The sequence below is a fragment of the Nelumbo nucifera genome, chromosome 1, assembly GCF_055504915.1.
Source record: "Nelumbo nucifera cultivar China Antique chromosome 1, China Antique-T2T, whole genome shotgun sequence".
Taxonomy (NCBI): Eukaryota; Viridiplantae; Streptophyta; class Magnoliopsida; order Proteales; family Nelumbonaceae; genus Nelumbo; species Nelumbo nucifera.
This window is the reverse complement of record NC_142649.1, coordinates 47,828,930-47,837,262: the sequence shown is the minus strand read 5'-3', so window position 1 is coordinate 47,837,262 and position 8,333 is coordinate 47,828,930. Positions and strand designations below refer to the sequence as shown.

The following is an 8,333-nucleotide window of genomic DNA, read 5'->3' as shown; positions in this document are numbered from 1 at the left end:
ATCCAGGCGCTAAACTCCTGCCTCATCAACAACATCACAAACTCTCAACTACAAATTTATGCCATCTAGCTAAATGGCTTTCTTAATTAAACGACCATCCATGGTCCAATTATCAAACCAAAAGCTGATTTCTCCCCTTCCCACTATCCACCTCGAGAGATGGACTAAATCACCTCTTAGTTCCATGTTAACTTTCTAGGTACGAGAAGTGTAGCAAGGAATGATGGCTGAATAGAAAAAACCATGCTTCAACACCATGGCTCTGAAGAATTCAGCCCACAAGGAGTTTTTGTTAGACAGTTTTGTATGCCCTTAGCTTCAATCAGAATGATGTACTTTATGAGTTTATTGTAAATGAATAAAAGTGCATATTTGATTCATGTTCCCTTGGTATGTTTCTATGTAATACCCTTAAACTGGACATTTATAGAGACTCATGTTAGTTTAGAATGTTCACAGCCAGTGGGTCAGTCTAGGGAGATCTATCCTGACAAGGCTGACACTGTGGTGCCACCAAGTCGGTTGGGGTGCACTGTCTCAACTGCCATGGTGAGACCCTAGGCACATACAGTATAGGATTAATTGAATCTATAAACTAGACCAAATTTCCAGTATTTCCCTAGACCTTGGAGATTGATGAACAAAACTGGAAAGTTACACCCGACCCCTAGACTCGATTATGATACTACACTAGGTGTCGGATTGGGCTGTTTTTGATGTACCAATCAGTGAGATCCTTAGTGGGGGTCAAAACCTGGGTATGTTGGGACAGTCTGAGAATTCATCTGAGTAGGTGATCATAGTGATAGGATCTGCCCCTTTGTCGAACAAAGGTAATGATCGGGGATGCACTCTCACTGATGGAAACCAAGACTGCCGGCAGCCGATTTCAACCGTTGAGATTTGTTTTACAAAATATATTTTATATGAGATATAAAAGTATATATATTATGGTTTCTCAAATGTTTGCAAGAAGGTTTTAATTCTCGGGATCCATATAAGTAGAGAGTGCAACACTGTTCCTTGCAGCCGAGGGAGAGGTCCTCTCTTGTCGGGCAGTGTATGATCATTGTGGGCTGAGAGGTTAAGTGTAAGACCATTGAGGATAATACCTGATGGGCTAATCTTGCATCTGCCCATAGTCCATAGGTGTTACAAGGTGGCTTGGCCCAGGGACCACTTAGGGTAAGTGTTGGGCCCATAGAGCCCATTTGATGGGTTTTAGGGGGTGCACTGTCCATAACAGTGTATTCGGCCTGGCCTTGTAACAAAGGCTGGGCCAAACCCATGTGGCTAATGTGTAAATCAATGCTTGGGTCCCACGCCATACAAGGAAGCCCAACTGGGCAGCAGTTAGGAAGGTTAAGTGAGCACATAAGCTTAATGAGCCTAAAGCCCATTTCGAACTGGGCTATTTTATTAGTTAATAATGAGGCGAATTCTAAGATGGATTAACAGATAGGATAGGGTGACCCTATCCACTCATAGAGTCCAGATCTGAATTTGATTCAGATCTAGAAACCTCTTAATGAGATTAGGAGAAAGCTAATCTAATCTGCGGATAAGATAAGGGTTTATCCCTATCACCAAAAGAGAGGTCTTATCCAAATATGATTTGGATAAGCAGCTCCTAATTGGATTAGGAACTGATCTTTTAGGTTAACAAAAGAAGGAGGGGGCGGCAGCCTTTAGAAGACACACAATCAGATTTTCTTCAGTGCTGAAATCACAAGAAGAGAGAATTCTGCACCTTGCAAATTCTTTCTTGCCGCCTACCTGTTCTTGCCGCCCTGTTTGCCAGTTCGATTTCCAGTTGTGGGAGAAGTCAAGATTCGATCTTGACATCAGTTCTTTGAGAAAGAATTGATAGGAAGCTGTGCTCACGTGCCATTCTACTGTTTTTTTGCGAAGGACAGAATTCTTGGAGAAGAATACTACTGATTCTGCTCCATTCTACACTGCGCCATTTTCAGTGGGAGCAGTCTTTGGATCCTTCCTTGGGCGTGAACACCTTCTTTGGGGGATATTATTTCTCCGTATCAGGTATAATCCTCTCCTACTCCTTTTGGTTCAGATCTGGTTCAGTTTATGGTTCAAGAATGATCCTTGAAAATATGATTTTCTAAATAGGGAATGCGATTCCCAATTGAAGGGAGAGAAAAATTTTTGAAATTCGCCCCTTATTCCGCAATCTTTGGGCATCCATGGGATAGATCTCTCATCCCTTCAGTTTTGAAATAGCACTCGTCACAAAGCTTTCATCCTAAGGGCCTTTTGCACATCAAATAAACTTTTAATTTGCAGTCCACCTTCAGAAAAAAGGTCTCTCAATTTTTTTCCAAGTGACACAATGATGATGATTAACTGAGTCCAAATTAGACCACAGGAAACCTTTCATCAACTGTTCTAGGCTCCTGATAACCTTCTTGGGAGTTGCAGCTGCTGATATTAATATATAGCAATGCTATTTAAAACATGTCTAATTAGGACCAGCTTACCTCCTACTGAAATCACTTTTCCTTTCCAGTCCAAAATTTTTGCTACCACTTTCTGCACAACCCCATCAAAGGCTCCTGCTTTCACACGGCCCTTACCAATTGGGATACCAAGGTAAGTGAAGGGAAGAGGCTTATATAAGTAACCATGGTTGATGTAATAATTTGGATTCTGTTGTGAGAAGCTTTTACTGAAGTGAAAGGGCAACTCTTAGGCTTACTCACCAATTGACCCGAACACTTCTCATACCTCCGGATTATTGTCATGACTTTCTTTAACACTTGCTTGGACCCTCTTGTGAAGATAATGGTGTCATCAGCATAGAGACTGTGGGTGATATGTGGACATCCCTTGTGGGTCACATAAACACCTATAGGATACTTTTCACCTAGCTTAGATAAATTTCTGCTGAGTACCTCCTCTACAATGATAAATAAGTAAGGCAAGAGTGGATACCCTTGCCGCAAGCCTCTGGTGGACTGAAAATAACCTGTGACTCCTCCATTCCAAAGGACTGTGAACCAACAATTAATAACCATTTTTCTAACCAGCTCAATATAGGCTTCACTGAAACCGAACCGTCTCAAGACAGCGAAGAGAATGTCCTAATTTAGCCCATCATAAGTTTTTGCCAAATCAAGTTGAAGATTAACAATTTTAGCCGATCAAAGGATGATTTTTAACAATTTTAGGCTTTAATTATTTATTAAAATTAACACACACTCACCAAACATGATAAATGAAATACGGAAAATACAAGATTAAAAAAATCTACAATAATATAACATAAAAAACCTAGAGAATTAATGTACTAAGTGATGAACTGAACTACAACATAAAGAGTCAAAATTCTAACTATATGAACTAGTGAACATCTAACATTTATTTAACGAACTAGATGACTAAAATGAACCACTCCATTAATGCACCAAGAACTCAAAAAGCATTAAAACAAAAACTGATGCAAATATTTATGAAAAAAAAAAGACTAAGTTAAGGTCGAAGGTTCTATGGTATAGTGGTTGGCACTCTGGACTTTGAATCCAGCGACCTGGGTTCAACTCCTAGTAGGACCTTCTAGAATTCCTTTTTATCCATAAAAAAAAAGACTAAGTTAATGGATTGATACATTCAAAATAACATGGGACTGTTAATGAAGCATTAGAATAGCACCCTAGTTTCTAATGAAAACTTGGAGTGAAACTAATAAATCCTATATCCCACTAGTCCACTACTAATAAAGATAACTGAAACGTTGAGCAATGAAGCAGGTCACCCAAAGGCTTGGACTTGGGGGATTTGTCGATTTCATTTCTATTCCTCTTTAATGAAGTATGTAAAACATGTTTATGTAAATGCAGCATGAATGAGGTGGAAACAGTTGTCTTATCTAATTAAAGAGGAAAAAGAAAAGAAAAAAGAGGGATTGAATCCGATGATTAACCAAGGACTGGGTATGTGGTTAATGCAAATTCTAAATGACAAAAGAGAGCTGAATGTTGATGCCTAATGAAACAAATCGATGATTGTACATGGGTTGATCTTAAAACCAATATGAATAAAAGGAAATTGGTAAACTACATGAATTACCACCTTGGATTGAAAGAATGACCGGCACTATATTCTAAAATTTAAGATAGAAAAGGGTGAAAAGGGATTTTGGTTAAAACATATTCAATGTTACTACACTATTATAGGTAGATGACAATAGATATAAATGCTGAATGGGACAGTGCTGATGCCAAGTGTAGATATGTCAAAATTCTTAATTGGATTAATGATTGAATAAAAAGAATGCATGGACACACAACGTTTGAATTTGAAAATAGTTACAAGGAAAAGCATAACCTTAAAGTTGATTCATAGGATTTTAAATTCTAGAAAGAAAAGGAAAAAATAAGCGTGAGGGAAATGATCAAATGTGTGCAAGAGATGTTTGTCTTTGGACAACTAAATCCTACTAAACTACTTCCAAAATGAAACTAAGAAATCATCTAAAAGTTTAAAACAGTGAATATAGCTGGAATGACAGAGAAAAGGAAGAACCCGACGCCCATTGCTTCGACCGCCATTACCTTTAACGTGCATCAGCTTTACTTTCATTGATTCGTTGTATATCTTGACTACTCACGGGATTCAAAGGTCGTTTAGAGTCTAGCCCATGTGTAGATGATCTGATGAAAGTCTGCGGTGTCTACTGTAATGTTGCGGTTTCAAACATGCTTCGGCTTCCTTCCTTGATAATTTGTACGACCTGGGGGTTTCTTGGACTGATACTGATATGGATGGACCCAAGGGATGTGAGAGATGGTGGGGAGCGAGTCTAGGACGTGGGTTAGGGAAGTTTGGAGCTGAAGGGGGTTATTTTCTAGGCTAATAGGGGTAGAGTTCTCTTCCTAAACTAGATTGTGTCCTTGAATATGAGAAAGGGGGGTATTTATGATACTTTCAGAAGGGTTCTAAAAGAGCATGGAGGGCTGAGATAGGGAGACTAGGAAGATCAACGGCTGAGGTTTAAATGGCTTTTGGTGGGAGATTGATTGAGGGAAGGGATTATTAAGACAGCTTTCAGAGATTGGCTTGATTGATTGGAGGCTCCTTAGCTGGTTAGATTTTATATTTTAAGATAGTTCTAGAGGTTAGGAGGAGGATATGGTTGTGAGATGCCTAAGTTTCGCAATTGTAGTGAAGAGAATTCCAAACGGAAGGCTTAGATCAAGTCTAGATTTGGGTCTCAAGATGGAGGGGCTAATAATGTTGGAATTGGACGGCCTTGGTACTGCTGGACTCAAAATTTTGATCTCTATCCATCTACAAGGTTGAATTTCAATTTTGATATAGGATTGGGTTTGGGATAAAAAATGATCTAAATTGGATGATTGGAATTGTTTTCGATTTTGGATCTTGAGATGAAGGGGTAAACGATGTCGGATTTGGGTGATTTTGGCATCGTTAGACTTGGATTTTTGGTATATATGTACCTATGATTTTGGATTTCTGATTTAACGTGAGATGAGGTTTGGGGTCAAAATAACTCCAATCAGACGGTCGGAATCGATTTTGGCTTCAGGTGTTAAGATGAAGGGGTAAATGGTGTCGGATTTGGGTGACATTTGTATCAGTGAATTCAGATTTTTGGGCTCTACGTACCTATGGTCTTGGGTTTCTTATTTGACATGAAATGAGATTGAGGATCAAAATGACTCTAATTGGACAATCAAAATCAGTTCCAGCTTTAGAGCTTAAGATTAAGGGGTAAATGGTGTTGGATTCAGGTGATCTTGGTCTCGTTCGATTTGGATTTTTCAGCTCTATGTTTCTATGGTTTTGGATTTTTTATTTGAAATAAAATGGGATTTAGGATCAAAATGACTCTGATGAGACGATCGAAATTTGTTCCGACTTTGGGTCTTAGGATGAAGGGGTAAACGGTGATGGATTTGGGTGATCTTGGTGTTGTCGAATTTGGATTTTGGGATTTATGTACCTATGGTTTTGGATTTTTGAGTTCAATTTTTTGTGAAATTCCAAAAATACCCCCAAATTAGCTGAAAGGTTAGCTAAAGCATGCTTAAAGCTCAAAATGTTGTAGAAAGACTGAAGAGCACAAAACTGGAGTATCTACAGACTTGACATTGGAATGTGTGTAGAGTGAATACTTGGTGATACTAGTGAAGGGATGGGAGATCCATCCCATGGATGCCCAAAGATTGCGGAATAAGGGGCGAATTTCAAAAAAAATTTCTCCTATCTTTGTAGCTGGGAATCACATTCCCTATTTAGAAAACATATTTTCAAGGATCAATTTTGAACCATGAACCAAATCAGATCTGAACCAAAAGGAGTAGGAGGAAGGATGTACTTGATACGGAGAAATAGTATCTTCCAATGGAGGTGTTCACGCCCAAGGAAGTATCCAAAATCTGCTCCCACTGAAGATGGCGCAGTGAAGGATAGAGCAGAGTCAGCAATGTTCTTCCAAAAGAACTTGACCATTCGCAAGAATCAACTGGATGGCTTGTGGGTACAGTTCCAACCAATCTTTTCCCAAAAGATTGGAATCAAGATCAGATCTTGATTTCTCCCAAGAACTGGAGATCAAACTGAAGGTGATGGCGGCGGCAGGAAGGAGGCAGAAAGAGAGAATTCGCATGGTGGAAAAATCTCTCTTTCTGTGATTTTCAGCTCTGAAGAGAATTGAACATCAATCACTAACTATATTCGCCCCTTTCTCCTTTCATAATCTTAAAGGGATCAGCTCCTAATCTCATTAGGAGTTGCAAATCCAAATCATATTTGGGTTAAAAGTCCCTTTAAGTGATAAGGGATAACCCTTATCTTATCTGCAGATCAGATCAGCCATCTCCTAATCTAATTAGGAGGTTTCCAGATCTAAATATCATTTAGATCTTGGACTCTCTAAGTGGATAGGGTCTAGACCCAATTCTATCAACTGATCCATTTCAGAATTTGCCCCTTTTTAATTGACTGATCAAATCAACCCATTTCGAAATGGGCTTAAGGCCCATTTAAGGTTATGTACTCACTTAACCTTCCAAACTGCTGCCCAGTTGGGCTTCCTTGTATGGAATGGGACCCAAACATTGATCTACACATCAGCCACATGGGTTCAGCCCAGCCTTTGTTACAAGGCCTGGCCGAATACACTGTTATGGACAGTGCACCCCCTGAAACCCATTTTATGGGCTCTATGGGCCCAACACTTACTCTAAGTGGTCCCTGGGCCAAGCCACCTTGTAACACCTAGGGACTATGGGCAGATGCAAGATTAGCCCATCAGGCATTATCCTCAATGGTCTTACACTTAACCTCTTAGCCCGTAATGATCATACACTGCCCGACAAGAGAGGACCTCTCCCTCAGCTGCAAGGAACAGTGTTGCACTCTCAGCTTACATGGATCCCGGGAATTAAAACCTTTCTCAAACCATTTTGAAATCATATATATATATATATATATATATATCTTTATATAAATATATTTTGCAAAACAAAATCTCAACAATTGAAATCGGCTGCCGGTTGTCTTGGTTTCCATCAGAGAGAGTGCATCCCCGATCATTACCTTTGTCCGACAACGGGGCTGATCTTGTCACTATGATCACCTACTCAGATGAATTCTTGGACTGTCCCAACATACCCAGGTTTTGACCCCCACTAAGGATCTCACTGATTGGTATATCAAAGACAACCCAATCCGACATATAGTGTAGTATTATAATCGAGTCTAGGGGTTGGGTGTAACTTTCCAGTTTTGCCCATCTATCTCCAAGGTTCAGGGCAATATTGGAAATCTGGTCCGGTTCAAAGGTTCTATTAATCCTACATATATGCCTAGGGTCTCACCCTGGCAGCTGAGACAGGCCACCCCAACCGACTTGGAGGCACCACAGTGTCAGCCTTGTCAAGATAGGTCTCCCCAAACCGATCCACTGGCTGTGAACGTTCTAAACTAACACGAGTCTCATTAAGTGTCCAGTTTAAGGGTATTACACAGAAACATACCAAGGGAACATGAATCTAATATGTACTTTTATTCATTTACAATAAACTCATAAAGTACATCATTCTGATTGAAGCTAAGGGCATACAAAACTGTCTAACAGCTCCAACTTGCACTTAGGTCCAATCAGGTACTAGCCGGAGTCCCACGCTTTCCACGTGTTTCTCAAACACTTTCTATGATAGTGGCTTCATCAATGGGTCTGCTACATTTTCCACTGATGCTACCTTCTGAATCAAGATGTCCCCTTTACCAACAATCTCTCGGAGTACGTGGTACTTCCTCTTGATGTGCTTCGACTTCGAGTGGGCTCG

At 39.9% G+C, this 8,333-nt stretch overlaps 1 non-coding gene across 1 annotated transcript; it reads left to right on the top strand.

Moving 5' to 3' along the window:
• Positions 1–3,500: 3,500 nt before the first annotated feature.
• On the top strand, positions 3,501–3,572 carry TRNAQ-UUG (transfer RNA glutamine (anticodon UUG)). Its single transcript has one exon. It is a non-coding gene; the product is annotated as a tRNA-Gln (tRNA).
• Positions 3,573–8,333: the final 4,761 nt, after the last annotated feature.